Source organism: Lutra lutra, chromosome 10 (genome assembly GCF_902655055.1).
Source record: "Lutra lutra chromosome 10, mLutLut1.2, whole genome shotgun sequence".
NCBI lineage: Eukaryota > Metazoa > Chordata > Mammalia > Carnivora > Mustelidae > Lutra > Lutra lutra.
Window position 1 is genome coordinate 73,482,960 of NC_062287.1, and position 20,968 is coordinate 73,503,927.

Here is a 20,968-nt window from a genome sequence, read left to right on the forward strand (position 1 = left end):
AACAGGTAGACCAACAGACTGCTTCACGGCTTGCTCTCTTTTTGTTTTGTTATTTTTTTAAAGATCTTTTTTTACGATTTTTATTTATTCATTTGACAGACAGAGATCACAAGTAGGCAGAGAGGCAGGCAGAGAGAGAGAGAGGAAGGGAAGCAGGCTCCCCACCGAGCAGAGAGCCTGATGCGGGCCTTGATCCCAGGACCCTGGGATCATGACCTGAGCTGAAGGCAGAGGCTTTAACCCACTGAGCCACCCAGGTGCCCCTTGTTTTGTTATTTTTTTAAACAGAGGGTCCTGGTACTTTTGAAAACTTCACAGCTTTGGCTGAAGGGCAGTTTTGCTTGTAGTAAGACATTAGCTGTGAGCAGAGCTCTGTAGTGAGAGAAAATGGATTAGACCTACATTTAGGCCTGTAATTTCCAAACTCCAGGGGGCCATTTGACAGAACCAGGTTGCTTTGGCATGGTGACTTTTTGTTGCCTAAATAACAGCGCTCCCTCTGAGAACTGGGGATGGTTTATGGGTCCCTTTGCCGTTTTGCTGCTCTCGAGGTATGGCTCAAGCATTTCAGACAGGCCTGTCCCCGCCCCCGCCAGCCCCTGGCCCAGGGGCCTGCAGCTGTGTCAATAGGGCCTTTGAAGTTCACACACCACAGCTGACTGGTCAGCAGCCCCTGGGATCTTCGCCACCACGTCTGTCACAGGAAATCAGGAAAGGTTTGTGGAAGCTGGTGTTGCCCGAGAGGCGTGAGAAGGAAAACGATGGGGTCCTTGATGAGAATATGGGAGGAATTTACCCAAATTCATGGTCCAGTTCCATTAGCAAGGATTCTTCCTCTCTGCTCCTTCCTCTTTCTCCCTGTGGCTCCAAAGCCGTACACTGAGCTGGTTTGTTTTTAACCCGACCCAAGCATGTGCCAACTGGTGCTTTCGGGGCTTTAACCCAGTGACAGTACGTTGTGATGGTGGTGGTTCTGCCAGATCTGGAAAGAGCTTCCAAATAATCAAAATGTGAATATTTGTTCAGGAGAATTCGAGTGCAGAGTATCATTAAATACTTTTGTATCCTCTGGGGGCCCTGGCATTCTTCCGTTTGGCATTGACTTTGTGCTCTCTTCAGGCGGGTACTTTGCAGGTGCTTGATGTTTTCATCACATTATTCTCTTTCTTAATCTTCACATCCATGAGAAGTATGTCGTTTTTATCCCTATTTTGCAAATGAGAAAAGCTCTGGGAGGTTAAAACAGGCTGAGAATAACGCAGCTAGCAAATACCATAGCAGGTATCCTTAACTATTCTGCTCTTAAGCCCATGTTCTGAACTTCTGCTCTGTGCAACTGGGAATCAGAATCTTTTGCTGACCAGCAAGGCTCCTATTCTGTCCATGCTACTTACATTCAAAACCATAACGTCGTCTCCTCCTCCTCTTTATCCTTGCTCTGTACATACTCGCTGAGTGAGCTCATAGGTCACTGAGTCCTCTCATTTGTCTTTACCAATGTCCCTTGCCTTTTTTTTCATTCTCACCCCTGTTACAGCATGCTTGGACTCTTGCAGTAGCATCCTAGCTCACATTGTTACTAGTCTTTTCCTTGTCCATCCTTTTTGCTCACCTGCCACAGTCATCTACCTTTAACCCCTCTTTGTCCTAAAATGTGTCATTTGAAATGTTCCAGGGATTTCTGTGGCTTACAGGATAAAATTAATACTCAGGGCTTGAAATTGAGACCCACCCCTCTACTTCCCACCCCCAGCCACAAATGACTGCAAAGCTGATTTCCAACTTCACCCATCACTTCCGGCAATAACTTGATGTTGCCTTGGATCTTTTTTTTTTTTTTTTAGTGTTATCTTTTTTTAAAGGTTTATTTATGTATTTTATATAAAAACACAAATATAGATATATTGATACAGATATAAAATATCACCTATGACTGTCACGACATGTTTTCTTCCAATGTTTTTTCTATTCATATTCACAGTTTTTTTTTTTTCAAATTTTGGTTTTTATAATCTAATACCTACTTGTCATTTATCCTCTCCATAAACATGCTTTCCTTTTTTTTTTTAAAATTAACATATCATGTATTATTTGTTTCTGGGATAGAGGTCTGTGAGTCATCAGTCTTATACAATATACAGCATTCACCAAAACACACATCCTCCCCAATGTCTATCACTCAGCCACCCCATCCCTCCCACCCAGACAGCAAGAGCAGGAGGGGTAAAGGCAGAGGGAAATCCCAAGCAGACTCCACACTGAGCGTGGAGCTGAGGCAAGGCTCCATCCCACCACCCTGAGATCATGACCTGAGCTGAAACCGAGAGTCGGAGGCCCTATTGACTGTGCCACCCAGGTGCTCCTGCCTTGGATCCTCTGACTAAGCATCTTTGCACCTTCTGCCTAGAATGTTACACATATTTTTTTTTAAGATTTTATTTATTTATTTGTCAGAGAGATAGCAGAAGCATGGAGAACTGCAGGCAGAACAGGCAGAGCAGGCAGAGGGAGAAGCAGGCTCCCTGCTGAGCAAGGAGCCCGAAGCGGGGCTCGATCCCAGGACCCTGGGATCATGACCTGAGCCGAAGGCAGAGGCTTAACCGACTGAGCCGCCCAGGCATCCCTGTTACACATCTTTCTACTCTGTTTCCCCTCTGTTAAAAATCTCATCCTGGCCTGTCTTCAATGAAGACTTCTCCGGTTGCCTTGAAGGAGTAACGCACCCTGGAGCATTTTGTAAACACGTAAGTAGAACCGTCACACGTAACACTTCCTCTCTAATCCCAGTGTGATGGTGGGACGTGTGCGTGTGTGCGTGTGTGTGTGTGTGTGCGTTCCCCACTATGGACATTGTCATTAGCATGGTGCCTTGTACATAGTGGGCCCTTACTTGGCTGAATAAATGAATTAATGAAGAGGGGAAACTAAATGGGAAGAAATAAGCCACTTTTTGGGTGTGTACTATGTACCAGACAGTGTTCTTAGTACTTTTACAGATAGTAATTCCTTTACTCCTTGCATGTACCCCAAAAGATAGGTGATACTATCATCCCCTTGACAGAGATGGGGAAACCAGGGCCCAATGAGTTCAACTGATTTGTCAAAGAATTAATGATAGAACAGGATTCAAATTCACAGAGTTTGTCTCCAGAACCTAGATTCTCACCATGTCACTCTCCGTGGACGGTCCTGATGCAGGAGCTACCTCATGGACTTAAAGATTTATCATGGGTGACAGGTTCAGGAGAGTCTGAGAATGGTAGGACCCAGGCTTCCTTTTCTAGGTCAGTACACGAAGTCTTGCCCACTTCAGCAACGTGCACCGGGCCAGTTGACGAGCCAATATCACCAGCCCCAGGTGTTGGAGTTCCCCAGGTGACAGGTGCGATGTAAAAATGAAGGAATGTGTTTCGTGTTTTGGGACACATGGTAACTTCATTACACGGTCGTCAACTATAGGGCCCGGGGCTTCTAGAACACGCCACTTTAGGCGTGAGATGATGACTTGGCTAATAATCTTGATTGGTCTCATGCACATCGCCTGTGTTTATCACTCCTATCTCATAATCAACTTCTATACTTTGCTCAACTTTACCGTTCAGTCTGTGTACCAGAGTGACTGGAAGCCCATATTTATCTAATTTAGAGAACGTTCACAGGTGCTGCAGTTAGACTCACCTGTGTGATCCACGTCTTTTGCTAATCGCATAACTCCTTTTGCATTTAATCAGCGGATGGCATCCTTTCTGCATACGTATGTGTGTGTCTCCGCGGTTTACTGCTGGTGGGGAGCTGCATGTGAACTTGCCGGCTGAGGCAACTGTCATGACAGCACCAAGACCTTCGAGAGCTGGGAGGAACCACCTTCCTGGCTTACAGTTGAGGAAACGAGACCTGAGAACGTGAAGGGACTCCTGTCCAGCTAGCTCAGTCCTAGGCAGTCTTGAAGGCAGGGAAGGAGGAATGCATCTGCAAACGAGAGCCCCCCAAACCATTCCAGCGGAGAAATTCCATGAATAATTTGAGCCTGTCTTGACAATTAGCATGGAACATGAGTCTGGTCAAGATGAGGCCAGGCCTAAAAGAAATCCAGTTTCTGGCAAGGAAGACTCTGGGGATATTCTGAGGTTACAGCCTTTCGCGATTGTTTTTCACCCCTGGGCTGCTTATGGCCAGCACGGGTTTCGTTGTAAGGAGGGCTGGCTAACCTCCTTTCCCTTCCTTCTGCCTCTTTTTTGTAAGACTTTTTTATTCCTCTATAAAGCTAGACAAGAAGAGAGTGGAAGACCCATCCAGGAATTAGGGATTAGCATAGAAAGCATCAAAATACTCGAGATGAATGGGGACCCAAAGGTCTGGTCTACGAAGCTGGCTTTATGATCTAAAATCACAGCATTGATTGGTGGCAGGTGTGGGACGCAAGTCTGTGTCTCTTTACTCAGAGTTCAGGTTTTTCTCATCACAGCACTCTGCTAAGGAAGGGACCAAGACGATAAGGTATGCAGTGTCACCTCACACCTCCCTCCCTTGGCACCTTTACACACTGCCTGGGAGCGCTAAGCCAGGGGGGTAGGGATGCAGAGACGCAGATCTACATCTTGGCTGGGATGAAAGGGCTACGGAAAAGGCTCTCCCTGTGGAGAAGGGTCACTCTGCTCCCCATCGTGGAGATTCTGAACTCAGAGGATTTAAGAGAACGCCGTGGAACCCAGCATGGTTCTGGTCCAAAGTGGGCAATCTGTCAATATTTGCAGAATGAGCGTGTGCACTGGCTGGGGGATGGGGTGGGGAGGTTAGAAAGCTAAGAGGAGGCCATTGCTACCTGCAGTTTCTTTGCTGGGAAGGTAGAGGAAATCATGAGGGACTCATCACAGTGGACTGCCTGTCCTCACCTGCCCAGGAAGAAAGATCTGGTCATTCCTGTGGGAGCACCAAGAATTATCAGGGCTGGAAAGCAGAGTCCAGGGGTGTGCTCAGAAAGAAGAAGAAAGGGTGCCTGGGTGGCTCCATCAGCTGGGTGTCTGCCTTGGGCTCAAGTCGTGATCCCAGGGTACTGGGATCGAGTCTTTCATTGGGCTCCTTGCTCGGGAGGGAGTCTGCTTCTCCCTTTCCCTCTATCTCGCCCCCTCTGCTCATGCTCTTTCTCAAATAAATAAGTAAAATCTTAAAAAAAAAAAGAGAGAATGGCCACTGACCACTGCCACATCTTCTGAACTGGGAAACCTTCCCACTGCTACTGGTAGCACTGGGAATGCCCCACTCTCTGAGCCCCCAGCAGCCACAGCACTGCGATTACTACCCTGGTGCCTGCCACCCTTTGTCAGATAGACCCCTTGTGTCTCCCAGCTCCTGCTACAGTGTCTAGGCAATAGTGGGTGCTCAGTGAATGTATATTGAATGAACAAATGCCCGGATTGTACACTGTTGAAATGTGCGGCTATCATCAAGTTGGCAGGGAGAGAGAACGTATGGAATTGCCAAAGTACTATGAAAAACATTTTAACAGCCTGTGTAGATGGGCCAGAGCAGCAAGATCAAGGTTACTCAGGGAAATGGAGCACAAAGTCTCCATTTAGTTTCGAAAGGTCGGTTGCCCAAATGAAGGGTGGTCTATGGGGCGCAGCCCAGATTTTAAGAAGCCAGCAGGTCTTGGTGGGCCAGAAGCTCCACGTGATTAAGATGGTGATGTAACTGCTAAAATGGAAGCAATTCCATAAAGGGAAGCTGGATCCAGACCAAAGCAGGCGACGGTTCCCGTAGTTTCTGAGCTCACTCAGGTCACATCTGGGGTATAATGTTCATTTGGGGTTTTATTAACAGCCACACCCTTCTACATAGTGTTTGCCCAGGCATCATCTCACTACACTGTCCTAATGAGGATTATATCCTTTTATCCTGGCAAAGCCAACCCAATGTGCTCACGGTCACCTAGCTAGCGAGTGGCAGAGCCCAGCCTTCTGACCCCTTGTCACACTCTTTCCGCTGCAGTCCAGAGACCCACTGTGCGGCGTCTAAAAGCAGGACCAGCGTGACGCTTGTCAGGGGCTGTCAACAGTAGACACGCTCAGATGGGCACCTTGCTATCAGATGGCCGGATAGCAATGTCTCAGGAACCACCATTCCTAACTCAGGAGGGCTTTGACAGGCCAGCTCACACCTGCAGGCTTGGGGACCCTGGCCTGTTTCAGAACTGGTACCAGACAGACCTCGAACATCACCTCACCTGTGAGTGAGCCCAGGAGAGGACAAATCTCCATCCTTAGTTCACCGGGTCCTGCAGAAAGGATTTGTGAGCCAGCCTGCGAAGGAGGAAGAGGAAAAGGGAAAGAGGTGACACCTGTCAGATGCCTATTAAGTGTCGGGCTCAAGACGTTTCACATATATTTGTTTCCTGTTATTTACATGGTGCCTGTTTCTACAGCCTCACCCTTACCCTGGTCACCATTTGACTCCTCCACCCCCTGCTGTTGGGTGTCATAATAATCCCTCACATTCATCTGGTCTCACCCAGTGGTTATCCTCTTTCCCAAGAAAGCCCATGAAGAAGGAAAGAAAGAAAGAACGAAAAACCCTGCACGGTCTCGCTTAAATATGGAATCTAAAGAAGTCAAACATATAGAAGCTGCGTTGGAGAACCATGGTTCACGGGTGCTGGGGGATGGGGGAAATGTTGGTCAAAGAGTGCAAAGTTGCAGTAATGAAGGATGACTGTCTCTAGATCCCTAATGTGGAGATGGAAATACGCTAAGAGAGTGGAGGGCAGGTGCTCTCATCACTAAAAGGTAACTATGTGAAGATGTGTATTAGTTTGGCTACTAATCATTTTACTGTATTTTGGGATATCAAATCATCACTTTTATTAAAAACAAAACAAAGAGATGGGTAAGGCAGAGATTACTCTCTTGTTTCAACAATGACGCTCAAGAACGCCCATCTGTTCTTCTGTCTGTCCATCCGTCCATTCATCCATACTTTTATTCATTCTTTAACAAACATTTATTAACTTACTCCTCTGTTTTAGGAGATGTGAAATACATCAGGGAAGCAAAGATTTCTGGGAAACTCTTGGGACAGGTACAAACTTATACAAGAAAAGGGGGAATAAAATTTGGGGCTTAAAAATAGGGAGACCATGCTTTCACCTGAGAGGATGGTGGGATGTCATTGCAGACCGTGACCGGCAGGTGGCACTCTGGGTCCCAGGAGGCCCCCTGAGCTCTTTTCCGCCTTCACGCTTTCATTTTATATTCATTACTGTACTTAAAATCAAATTCTAAGTCGTATCATTGAAAGACTGTGTTCAATTTGATTTTAATCCCATTTATTTGATGTTAATTGTTCCATGCTCTTCTAAAAATGTTCAAATTAAATCTAGTTGTGTCAGGGCTTTCTGGGTAAGTGAAAGACTTGTCCAGAAATTTAGACTCCTAAATAAATTAGCATCTCTGGTGATTGGTAGTAGATCCTGAAGTCCTTTTGTAAGAAATGCTCGTCAAAATTTAATGCTGCTGGGAAAATATCTGGACGGATACACTTTAAGATGTTGCTTGTGCAGTCTCCCAGTGGTACATACAGACTTCTTTTTTTCTTTTAGATTTGTCCATGCTTAATTCATTTTTAACAGTGAGCATGTATTATTATTACTTTTTTAGTTTTTCATGGACATATAACATACAAATGGGAAAGTGTGCAAATCTCAACCAGTTTGGATTCATGTATTTATACATGTGTGTAACCTTCTGCATTACCAAAACCCCAGAAAGTCCCCTCATGTCTCTTCTTAGTCACCCTCAATCCCCCCCAGGAATCATTGTTCTGTCCCCACAGGTTGGTTTTGCCTATTTTGGGACTTTATTTTTATGGAGTTAGGATCTCCTCTCTATCTGGACTCCTGTTCAATATCATTTATTTAAGTCAATGTGTGTAATGTGTACCCCCAAACTCACTAATTGGGTGGTTGTGTGTAGCAGAAACCCGTTCTTTTTCACTGAGGAATAGTATTCCATCGTGTGAATGTATTACAGGCATGTTTCTATAATCAGAAAAGATTCACTAAAAATAATCAAATACAGATATGAAAACTGCTTTTTTTTTACTGGAGGTGAAGGAGGTATTTCAACCTCAAGCTGATCTTCAGAGTATGTTGATTTGGACAGCAGGAGCTGGCTTGGCCACAGAAGCACAGGGTCTTTGAGAGAGAATGAGGAGTCAGCCAATTTCGGACAGGCTGGTGGTGACTCTCCTACTGGTGGTGTGCCCCAGGGACAAGCTTTTTAAGTCAGCGTGCTCTCACTGAGCCCCAGTCTCCTTGTCTATAAATGTGTAGCATTACCAGACTAAAAAGAAAAAAAGAAAGAAAAAACTCAGAGCATCTAGTTAAATTTAAATTTCAGATAACGACGAATAATTTCTCAATATAAATATGTCCTGAGTATTGCATGGGACACACGGATCCTGAAGGATTGCTCATTGTTCATTTGCAATTCAAATAGAACTGTGTTTTAACTGGCAACCCTAGAAAGAGCTGTAATAATAATCCCTACTTACAAGATAACACAGTTGTTTGTGAGAAACTGTTCATCGTAGGCAGAAGAGTACATACAAATGGAAGAGACCAGAAAGAGCCAGAAACGCAGAGAGGAGCCCCTAGGTTTGGCACTGGATCTGTAAGCCCCCAGCAGGATGGGAGCTGGCCTCTCTCTCCCACCACCAGCCCCCTAGGGCCCAGCTTGAGCCCTGAGCCCAACTCAGAGAAGGAGACACATAAACATTATCTGGGGAATCGCTGACTGGATTTGATTTCCAGCTCCTGCACGTACTTGATTTTGACCTGAGGTAAGCTATCTTTTACCACTCTGTGGTTCTGTGCTCTTACTGCTTTCATTCAACAAATCCTTCAGGGAGCCTGACTCTGCTAGGTACTGGGGAGAAAGTCGATGAACTGAGAGGTTTGTGCCCTTCTGGACTTGGTCTTATAAAAAGGGAAGAGAAAAACTGGTAAATAGAGACAATTTTCGATGGTGATGGAGTGAAACAGGGCATGGTGACCAGAAGGGTCAGAGGTGCTATCGGGATAAGGTGGTAGGGGAGGGCCATTCTGAGGAAGTGGTGCTGAGTAGAGACCCCAAGGCTGACGAGGAGTCAGCCTGGTGAGGAGCCCAGGGAAGGGGTGTCCTGGCCAGAGGGAAAAGTAGGTTTTTTAAATCTGAAAACAAGGTGGGGGTGGAGGAGGGGGTCAGAAAACTAACCCCCACCTCCCAGAACTTTAAGGGGAAATCAATGGAAAGTTGATTTGTGAAATTATCCAGTTCCCTGCAGGTGAAAGAGATTATGAACTTTTCTCATGGAGCCTCAACACCAGTCCCCAGACCACCTAGAAAGTCAGGAATACCCAACTCTTTGGGGGGTAATGCAGAGCTATTCTAGAGTCCGGTCTGGACGTGTTTTACCAGGCTGTGTGAGACAAGTAGAAATGCTGCAAGTGTTTGAAAATTCTGATATTGGCATGACATCTAAGCACATATGGTATTTTATAATTTTTTTCCCATTTCATTTTTCTGTTATCACCCAGTGGCCCTTCCCCTCCAGGTAGATTGAGAAGCATTGGCATAGAAGCTATAGAATCAGAAAAATCTGGGATTTAATGAGGCTCAATCTCTTTCTACCTGGTTGACCTTAATTACATTGTAAAATCTCCCTGTGTCTTGGTGCCTTCATCAATAAAATGGACATAACCCATCTTCTTTATCCATTCATCTGTCGAGTACATCTGGGTTCTTTCCGTAGTTTAGCTATTGTGGACATTGCTGCTATAAACACTGGGGTGCATGTGCCCCTTCCAATCACTATGTTTGTATCCTTTGGATAAAGACCTAGTAGTGTAATTTCTGGGTCGTAGGGTAGCTCTATTTTCAACTTTTTGAGGAAGCTCCATACTGTTTTCCGAGTGGCTGCACCAGCTTGCATTCCCACCAACAGTGTAGGAGGGTTCCCCTTTCTCCGAATCCTCGCCAGAATCTGTCGTTTCCTGACTTGTTAATTTTAGCCATTCTGACTGGTGTGAGGTGGTATCTCACTGTGGATTTGATTTGTATTTCCCTGATGCTGAGTGATGTTGAGCACTTTTTCATGTGTCTGTTGGCCATCTGTATGTCTTCTTTGCAGAAATGTCTGTTCATGTCTTCTGCCCATTTCTTGTCTGGATTTTTTGTATTTTGGGTGTTGAGTTTGGTAAGTTCTTCATAGATTTTGGGTACTAGCCCTTTATCTGATACGTCATTTGTGAATATCTTCTCCCATTCTGTAGGTTGCCTTTTAGTTGTGTTGATTGTTTGCTGTGCAAAAGCTTTTTATTCTGATAGTCCCAATAGTTCATTTTTGCTTTTGTTTCCCTTGCCTTTGGAGACATGTCTAGCAAGAAGTTGCTGCAGTCGAGGTCAAAGAGGTTGCTTTACTCAACCATCAAAAAGAATGAAACCTTGCCATTTGCTACGATGTGGATGGAACTAGAGGGTATTATGCTAAGTGAAATAAGTCACTCAGAAAAAGACAAATACTACATGATTTCACTCATGTGGAATTTAAGAAACAAAACAGATGAACATAATGGAAGGGAAGGAAAAATAAGACAAAAACAGAGAGAGAGAGGCAAATCATAAGAGACTGTTAACTCTAGGAAACAAACTGAGGGTTCCTGGAGGGGAGATGGGAGGGGGATGGGGTAACTGGGTGATGGGCATTAAGGAGGTCACTTGATATAATGAGCACTGGGTCTTTTATGCAACTGATGGATCACTAAATCCTACCCCTAAAATTAGTAATACACGATATGTTAATTAAATTGAATTTCAATGAAAATTTTTTTTAAACATGGGGTGTCTGTGTGGTGCAGTTGGCCATCATGCCTATTCCCAGTGAGGTGGAACAAGGTAATGCCCTGCCTTGTTGTTTCAGTTACACCATGAACAAGTATCCTTTTGCAGTCTACTTAGGGCTCTGTGTTTTGCATTTTTGTGCTTTTTTGGTGATTTTCCTGCTTAAACTGTGTCTTCAGTAAGTGGTGTTGGGAAAACTGGACAGCCACATGCAAAAGAATGAAACTAGACCGCTTTCTTACACCATACACGAGAATGAACTCAAAATGGATAAAGACCTGAATGTAAGACCTGAACCCATAAAACGCTTAGAAGAAAACACAGGTGGTAAGCTCATTGACATTGGTCTTGGTGAAGATTTTTTGAATCAGACACTAAAAGCAAAAGCAACAAATGTTGCATTGCTTCTACACAGCAAAGGAAAGCATCAACGAAATAGGAAAAGCACTCCTGAATGGGAGAAGGTATTTGCAAATCATATATCTGATAAAGGGGTAATATCCAAAATAAAAAGAATTCCAACTCAAAAGCAAAAAACAAACAAACAAAAAAACCACCGAACGATCTCATTAAACAATGGACAGAGGATCTGAATAGACATCTTTCCAAAAAAGACCTACAGATGGCCAACAGGTACAGGAAAAGATGATCAACACCACCCATCATCAGGAAAATGCAAATCAAAACTAAAATCAGATACTACCGCACACCTGCCATAATGGGTAGAACCAAAAAGACAAGAAATAACAAGTGTTGGTGAGGGTGTGGAGGAAGGGTAACCCTCCTGCGCTGCTGGGAATGCAAACTGTAGCAACCGCCATAGAAAAGAGTATGGAAGTTCCTCAATATAAAAATAGAAGTACCCTTGGTGCAGAAATTCCCCTTCTTGGTATTTATTCAAAGAAAATGAAAACAACTCAAAAAGATATGTGTGCCCCAATGTTTATTGCAACAGTATTTACAATAGCCAAGATAAGGAAACAAACTATTGATAGACAAATGGAATATTATCCAGCCATAAAAAAGAATGAAATCCTGCCTTGGGCTACAATGTGGATAGAGCTCAAGGGCACTATGCCAGGTGAATAAGCCAGACAGAGGGAGACAAATGCCATATGATCCCTTAGATACGGAATCAGGAAAAAAACAAAAACAGAAACAAAAACAAAACAAAAACAAAAAACAACAACAGCCCCAAACCAAGCTCACAGACTCAGAACAGAGTGGTGGTTGCTAGAGTCTGGGGGTGGGAGAAATGGGCAAAGGGTATCAAAGGTTGAAAGAAAAAAAACTTATATCTGTTTTACATGCTATAATTAGAGAACAGAGAATATCTTCCATTGAAATAGCAGTTCTTCAAAAAGATGCAAATATTAAAAATCGATTTCTCAACCATCTTTTTAAAAATCATTTAATATTTTTATTTGTAAATCAATAAATATGTATACTAAACCTAAAAATTTAGACAATTAATGCATAAGCATGGTGAATGAAACTATCTGCAGACTTGAATGTTTTGTAAGTAGCATAATCACTGCATACCATAACCTGAATGTACCTAACTTATATTCCAATGTCATATTTTTAAAAATCAGGTACTTCTCTAAATTGTAAGGGAGTGGAAATCATTTAAGATATGAAGAGTAAGGGTTAAGGATGAGCTATATGTCCAATTTTAATTACATTAAAACCCAAATATAAACAAAAGTGAAATTTTTCTAAAAGAAGTACTTACTATTGCCCCTCCCAAAGTAGGTAAATTACACTACAGAGAAGAATCTACATGTACAGATAATTTCTTCCATTGGTTATATGTAAAAAAATAATTTTATGTTGTCTAAATTTTTAGGGTTATATAGTTAGAAATATAAGGTTCTACTTATATGGTTGAGATGAACCAGTCTTCTCTCACTAATCTTCCTTTGTGATTTCTGAATTATATTTCTAAGGGATCAATATGATCATGTAATTGACTCAGTTTAAAATCCTTCATTTATTTCCAGTAGTTTTAAAGATGAGGGGTTCGGTTGAGCCAGTGAATCTGATGGACTAACCTCAGCAGCTTCATTCCCCCTTACTCCCCTCACCTTGTGCTTCCCACAAACCCAGGACTCTTGGAGGGGGCAACACCTGGAGAGTGCCCATAGTTTATCCCCATTATACGAAAGCTCTTGGAGGATAGGCCTTAAGAAAGTCTAGCATTAGGTGAGAACAAGAGTAGCTACACGACTAATACAAAAAGTTGAAGCATTTCTCAGCCATTTTCCTAACGGTTTTTTTTTTCTAAAAATTTTAAAATTAGAGTTAACAAGAGAAATAGTTTTCAAATAGAAAGCATAATAGTTTCTATTTTAAAACTACCTTCACGGTGAATATAGTGAGGAATACCATATCTTATATTTGAAAGGGGCTAAGAGGGTAGATCTTAAAAGTTCTCATTATGAGAAACAAAAAATGTAACTCTGCGTGGTGATGGAGGTTACTTTGACTTAGCATTCTGCAGTGTATACAATGGTGATCATTTTGCAATGTATATAAATTTTGAAATGTGTACATCTGAAACTAATACAATGTCATTTGCCAATTATATTTCAATGAAATTTTGTTTAAAGTTTTAGAGAAAAAGGAGAAGCCCCTGCACACCCATCCCCCCAATCTTCCACTAATCTCAATCGAAGTGAGTAGGCCTTAAAATGTGTCTTCTGGTGAGCGGAGGAGAAGCAAGCAACACAACAACAACACAACATGTCTTCCAACCACAGTGCATAAGTGCTGGCTGGTGTTTCGAAGCACAAGAAGGCTGTGATATGCCTTATGGAGAAAATTCTTGTGTTCAATAAGCTTTGTTCAGGCCTGGGGTACAGTGCTGTTGGCTATGAGTTCAGGAGTTAGTTGGTTGACATACAGTATATTGAGTAAGCTGTCTTTAAATAGAAACATGTAAAACGAGGCATGTATGGATTGGTGGACCAAACTGCTTGGATGAGAGGCTCACAGTAGTCTAACCTTGTCCTTAGTGGTTCAGTATTTGCTAATTCAGAGTTTGTGGTGACTTTATGAAATGTAATTTCCCAGAGAAGTACAACCTATGTGCACTGTTACTAGCAGGGTGTGAGAAAGCATGTGTTACTCCACATCTGGCAGCATTAGATTTGATCACTTAAAAAAATCTTTTCTGGGGCACCTGGGTGGCTCCATTGGTTAAGCAGCTACCTTTGGCTCAGGTCGTGATCTGGGGTCCTGGGATCAAGTACCGCATCAGGGTCCCTGCTGCATGGGGAGTGCCTGCTTCTCCCTTTGCCTCTGCCCCCGCCCCCCTGTCTTGTGCTTACTCTCTCTCTCTCTACAAAGAAATAAATTCTTAAAAAAATGAAAAAATAGAAATTCTTTTCTAATTTGATGGATGAAAAGAGTACCTAATTCTAATTTGGTTTCTTTGTTTGTTTGTTTTTGTTTTTGTTTTTACTCCTGGTGAGGCTGAAGTTTTCTCCTTACTTGTTGACATCTCTTGGTCACTGTCACATTTCAGTACAAATCTCCTCGTGTCCTTTGTGAGAGGAAGGAAAGATGGAGGTGCCTCCTGGTCATCCCGATGGCAGGAAGCCAGCACCAGGGCTGCACATGGCAAATCATTTTATCATAAGATTTTCTTCAGGTCAAGGGAAACCACCACTGTCCCAGTCCCTGGCACTCACACACGTCCCTGGGTAACTGCCAACTCTTTGTGACACCCGTGTTTCTGCTTCTGGTGGTTGAGCCGAGCTTTCCAGTCAGACTGCCTTGGTTTGTCAGGAAATATCACCAACCCACTGGTTGGATGACCGTGGGCTGGTATCTTAACCTGTGCGCTGCTGCCTCCTCCTCTGTAATGACAGAGATCATAATAATTAACCTTGTAGATATCATGTGTGGATAAAATGAGTTCAGACTGGAAAATCACTTAGAATAAAGCCCAGTGCTCTGTAATGATGCCATACATGTTGGCTGCTGTTGCTAAGTATCAGGAACCATGTAGAGTACATAATCCTCGTCCTAGGGAAACTTACTGAGGAGACAAGATGTGGACCCACAAAATAATTAAAACTCTTTACCTGTGGGTAGGCATGGCTTTGAAGAAAGAGCACTGAAGGAACAGTTAGGTGTTAAAATCTCAGGCCTGAAATAGGGTCACTTAGGCCAAGTCACAAACCCACTACTTAATAGCTAACCTAATTGTAATTAACAATCTCCCCCCTGGAATGTAGTTTTAGCTGGTCCTTCAGGAATTTTCTGATGAGCCTCAATGAGGTAATCTGTCCCAATGGGCCCTCTCCAGCCTCCAAAAGAAGATGAGGTCATCCTCCTAATAAGAACCCCAAGGGAAGCTAAACTTGCCTGAAAAGATCCTTGCTTTTCTTTTATAACTCCTTGCTCTACCCTTATTCCTATTAAAAAAAAAAAAAGTCTCCCTTTGTATTCAGCTCTTCTGGAGCTCCCTCCTTCTTGCTAAATGGGAAGATGCTACCTGCTTTGCGAACGGCTTAATAAAGCCAATTAAATCTTCAGATTTACCCAGTTGAATTTTTGTTCTTTCACACAGGAATTTTAGTTTGGCTTCCCACTTGCTGATTTCTTGGGCTTAAATCTCCTCACCCCCGAGGAAGCCCGGTGCCTTCACCTGCTGAAAATACAGGCAAACGCCTGCCATCTCTGGGCGACCTCACCCCTGCCATGTGAGTTCACAACACTCATGGGATAGGCTTTATGGATGTGGAAACTGCAGCTTCCAGAAGAGCTCAGGACTCCCAGAGTGGGGCTTCTCTTCCTGCATCAGCAAGGTCCCTGGGATAAGGTGAGCGAGTGGTTTCCAGGGCCATCCAGCCCCTGCCAGCTCAAGGTGCGCGACCCCCTGAGAGGAAGCGGCGTGTGCTGGGGGACCTCATTCCCTCAGTAGGCACATCTTGGTGGTGTGTGAGATACCTCCATCCCAATGCTGCTGTCCGAGGCTTCAACTCCTCCGAGCATCACCCCTCCTCTAATGTCCGCAGCGCAGGTGACTTTCAGCCCTCTGTCCTTGCCACACAGGCTTGTGTTCTGGCTGGAGGCTCTTGCCTGCCTTTGTGAACAGCGCTGGGGGCTTCCTTCTCCCTTGCTCTGTGCTCCTTCTCGCTGGCATTTTTCCTTCTCCTGAGGGCGCCGCTGGGAGGGAGGCTTCCTGGGGACTTGGGCTGCGTACTGAGCAATCGGGCCACCCGACGGCTGACGCGGGGGCGTCTGCGCGCCTCTCCCCTTGAAGAATGAAGTTCCTTCCTTCCCCTCCCCTCTCTGATCCCTGCAAGCCAAGCTCGTGGTGGGTAACACGCCCTCGTGTCTTGATCTGCACTTTTGGGCAAGGTCCGGAGTTAGTTTGCTGTTGGCACTTGTGGACCAAACGCCCTGATGACCTTTCTGGCTCGGTTGTAAATGATAAATAAACGGGGCATTCAAGTCTAGACTCTGCTTTCCCTCCAAGTCCTAGCTGTTCCCTTGTTGGAAGGCCGCCAGTCCTCAGCCTGCAGAACCAGAAGTGAACTTCTTGGGGCTCATGTTGCTGCCATTCCAAGCGGTACCTCGATGAGAATGGCCACCTTAGCTCTGTGGCTGTCACCTTGGCCCACCCAGGGCTTTGGCTTGTCAGGGGAGGAAGGATGACTAGGGACCAGCAATCGTTCTTTTGCTCACTGGTTAATGCTCTTGCCCCCGGCTGGTGCCACCCTCCTCTACCTGCCTATTTCCAGGCAAATTTTGTGCAGAAATGGAGTTTGTGGGTGGGTGGGTGGCATGGGATCCCTGAACCCTTCTGAAAAATATACAACTACTTTGAAGGCCACAGCCATATCCACCTGTTCCTTGTCGGGTAACTCCCTTCTTTGCAAATCAGCTGCCCACCGGCGGAGTGTTTGAGTAACTGTAATCCTGAGTAATCCTGAGCCAAGCCCAACTTTCTCTTCCACCATCAGTGGAAAATTGTCTTCTCTCTCCTTTTTAACTCGGTTTCTCTTAATGTCCCTTTGGAAAATGCTTTGCTTTTTGATTAGAATACTTCCTACGTACTATTCACTTAACAAAAATGTGCCACTCATTGTCTAGGTGCTGGGATGCAGCAGTGAACAAGACCAGCTCCCTGCCTTCATGGTGCTGAGGATCGAGGTAGTGGAGTATCTGTGTGTGTGTGTGTGTGTGTCTACGTGTGTGCAGAAATAAACACATCCATGAAAATAAATACAAATCAGAATGCAGTAATGTCATGCAGCTGGTGAATTTCTATTCATCTTTCAAGGTCCAGACCAGGGGCCACCTTATCCAGGAGCACTGGCCCACACTGCTGCTTTAATCCTTCGTTCTTGTCTTCTTCCTGTGTTCTGTGTTCTGGACACTAGCTCTTGACATGCAACATTGTAATATATTTCTCTGCAAGCTTGTTTCTCACCTGACTATGGGCTTCTTGAGGTCAGAGACTAAGTCCTATCTTTATTTTCCCCGGCATTCTGGAGAGGGCATGGCACAGGAGGAGTTTAATACGTGTTTGTTGAATGAATGCATGAGTGAATGAATGAGTAAAGCCATGGGGGGATGCTCCATCTGTCTGGGTAAGCAGCTGGGGCAGCTTATTCTCTTAGTGGGGATAGCCAAATCTGATGCCGTCTATCAGACGGCTTCTGACTCATAAACATACTGGAAAAGCACAGTGTGATGAATGTCATTTGCCCAGCCAGACCCCGTTACGAAAGGCCAGGCAACCCACATGTAACAGACTCAAAACCCAAATGAGGGCAAATAGCCCTCCTGCTTGGAACCTAAACCTAACCCAAGTATCTGCCATCTCTTGGAATTTCCAACTGAACTAAATTTGTTCCCTCCTGCCCAAGCCAAATTTTACTTGGTAAACTAGATTCAATGGGAATCAAACCTTCATTTTGTTCTAGAACAAAAGAAGGAGTTTGAAAACAGTTTCAACCCTGAAAGTGGTTAAGACTCTATTTCATTAGCATCCTGCTCTCCGAGTCTGGTTGTCTTATGGGTTAAATGATGCCTCATTTGACAAATTCCTATAGCCACGGAGGTAGGGAGGACTGTACCTTCATTTTCAGAGGACACATCTCAAACCAACACCCCCTGCCCTGGCACTAGGTTTCCTGTCAGCAGCTGACAGTGGCTAACACCTTGTCATGTCATATTCCCACATCCATACCGGGTTTCCTTGCTTGTACCACACATTCAGAGCCACCTCTCATTCTGTCCCCACATGGCCCCTTGAGCTGGGCAGACCCCCAGATATTATCCCCATTTTGAAGATGAAGAGGTGGGGCCCAAAAGAGGGTAGGTAAATGACTAGCCCAAGTACACACTCCCACTTGCCAGGGTGGTAGAGAGAGGACTCAAACTTTAGTGGGGGTGGCGGTGGTTCCAAGTTCATTTCTCTTTTTTCTGTGACTCAGCTATGCCCTGGAGTGATAGCAAGCTGGGCACTGTGAGTATTTGCAGGACTGGGCTCTCCTAAGCGATCCATCTTCTCTAAGTGAAGTTGTATCCTTGAGTTAAAGAAAAGTATTCAAGGTGAAGGGAGGCATTTTGTCCTGGGCCGTCAATTTCCTGCTTTTCCCTTCCATGGTCAGTGTAGGAAAACGCTTGGTTTTTTAAAGAAACTGGTGCAGGGGTAGGGGGATGAGCGGTGGGGGACATGCTGGTCTGGAAAGTGCTGGAGCAGCAGAGGTGTGATTAACGCCTGTTACCCTGCAAATCCCCCTCAGGAAGGGGCCTGGGCAGTGAGGCTTTCCCCCCCACCGCCCCCCGAAGTTAGTTGTTGCTGATGTTCCTCAGGAGGTCCCGCTGGACCCAGAGCAATGGAAAATCATCTATTTATTCTGGCAGGAGGTGGAACATGCCTCCAGTGGGTTGTCTTTGGAAAAAGCAAAGGACCAAGGGAGCCTCAGCTGGTGGCATCATTAGCCCCTGTGTGGACGATTTACCCACAAGGGAGGAGGTGGGTGAGTCATGGGAGCCCCAGGCTGGCAGGAGCCAAATCTCCTGGAAGTCCTCGAGGTGTGCAAGGAGTGGCAATCCTGGGGGGTGGGGTGGGGTGGGGTCAGAGAGCCATGAGGCTTTCCTCCCCTAGAAGCCTGCAGGTGCCTGGAAGTGACAGAAAGTCATGGTGTAACTGGACTGGAAAAGCCCTCAGCATGTCCTCTCCAGGTGTCCGCAAGTGTCCCCTGGTGGTCTGAGAGCTGATCTGAGGAGTCGCATGGAGAAATACTGAGTTCGCAATGGAGTAGTCATGCATTTTTAACGGATCTCTTCTATTTATGACAAGTCACATACTTCTTCACTTGATGGATATGATGCAAGTCTTTAAAAAAAAAAAGAAACTGACATTAGAAAGTGGATCGGTTGAAAGAAAGATATTAAGAGCAGTAAGTAGCATACTACAAGCGTTAAGAGAATGAGCCCCGAAGCCGGATGGCCCAAGCAGCATTCCCAGCCCCACGTTTAGGAGCCGTGATGAGACGGGCAAACACTTTGCTACGCTCTGTGTCCTTATCTGTAAAACAGCAGCCACCTCAGAAGGGTATCTAGACCGTTAAATAAGTGAATACATATAAAGCTCTTACAGCATTTCCCAGCGCATACTAAGCATGGTCTAAGTTACCGTTCATAAAAGTGAGTGGATTGGAGGTGGAAGGGGTGTGTGGGACAGAAATGACAAGGAGGGTTTCAGGACAACTGAAGTTTGTGAGGAATTTTTGTTGCTGTAGCCCTTCCTGTGACAGACGGGGCACCAGGCAGCCCAGAGAGCAGAAGGCATGTGTCCAAAGTTATAAACAGACCTGGCATGTTGGAGCCAGGACAGAATCCCCAGTCTCCGCCAGGCTGCAGGGCAGCCGCTTCTCTGGATAAAGGCTGTTTGCCCCGAGGACCACTCCACAAAGTGGTCAGCACGATTTTGAGAGAGGTAACACAGGCATTTCCTCAGAGGAACCCCCCGCCCTGAACCCTTGGACGGATCCAGTCCCTTGTAGCTCCCTGGGTGCTGGTAGACTGACCACAGCTTGGCCTAAGCTCCCCTCAGGCCAGGGCCAGGCCTGCCTAGTTCACTGTGGGGCCTCGGGGCCTAGCATGGAGTGTGGCCCAGAACACATGCTTGGTGACTACCTGCCTGACCACCAGACTGAGTGAACGAGCAAACCAAGGATCTCCCATCATCCCCGACAGGAGTGTGATCCACGGCTCTCTTGACTTGTGCGTGTGTGGGTGTCTGTAGGGGAGGCTGTTGGGGGAGGCATCCGGAGGGGATCCTGGCCCAGCACTGGGTGTGTCAGACATGAAGCCATGCCCTGCCTGTGCCAAATGTGTTTTCTGGGCCCTTCACGATTTCAAGGGTCACTATTTCCTAGAGAGCCGAGGAACAGTGAAATGTATTATTTGAAGGAGGGAATGGAGATGAGATGGCTCTGGGGCCCGGGACCCAGGGAAGTCAGGGAGGATGGTATTTGAAAGCCATTTAGCCATGAGGGCCCGAGCCTATAGGCAGGCTCAGTGTTTAATGTGATAATTGGCTTGCAGGCACAGCTGACAAGGGTACATTGCTCAACAGTTTACCTGAAGCACTGGGTCCTTGCCACCACAGGAGGTTAGCAGAGCAGTTATTATAATTGTCATTTAAAGACAAAGACCAGAGAGGTTAGGTAACTTGTGCAAGATCACACAGCTACTAAATGGCAAAGCTAGACTGGACCTGACACCTCTGATCCCATGTCTGGTACGGTCTATCAAAGCAGGCTAATATTCTGGTAGTGTTCATCTGGGCCACCAACCCAGGGCATGTCCTGATTCTCAGCACATGGTAGCCATCCCCACCTTCAGGATTGTTTGTTGATGAGCCAGGGACCCAAAGTAGTGGGGATGAGAGATGATAAAAGATCTGGTATGGGGGCTGGTAGTAATAAGAGTGGTATTAGGTGGGGCTGGAGGGTATAGGACTAAAAGGCTTGAAGGAATTCTCTGAAGGCAGGTGCCCTTTTTAATGACTATGCAGTTAGCCAGGCCAGGCCTCAGCTTGGGCCTCCCCTTACTTTCCA

General features: G+C 45.4%; 1 long non-coding RNA gene across 2 annotated transcripts in view; it reads left to right on the forward strand.

The window, feature by feature from the left end:
- Window positions 1–9,770, forward strand: part of LOC125079115 (uncharacterized) — a 16,825-nt gene extending 7,055 nt beyond the window's left edge. The window contains exons 4-5 of one of the 2 annotated variants that reach the window (XR_007121042.1): window positions 6,536–6,782; window positions 8,714–9,770. This is a non-coding gene — a long non-coding RNA (uncharacterized LOC125079115). Of the gene's footprint in view, window positions 1–6,535; window positions 7,453–8,713 lie in introns of those variants that run through there. The other variant, XR_007121041.1, reaches the window with a different exon arrangement.
- The last annotated feature ends 11,198 nt before the right edge of the window (window positions 9,771–20,968 follow it).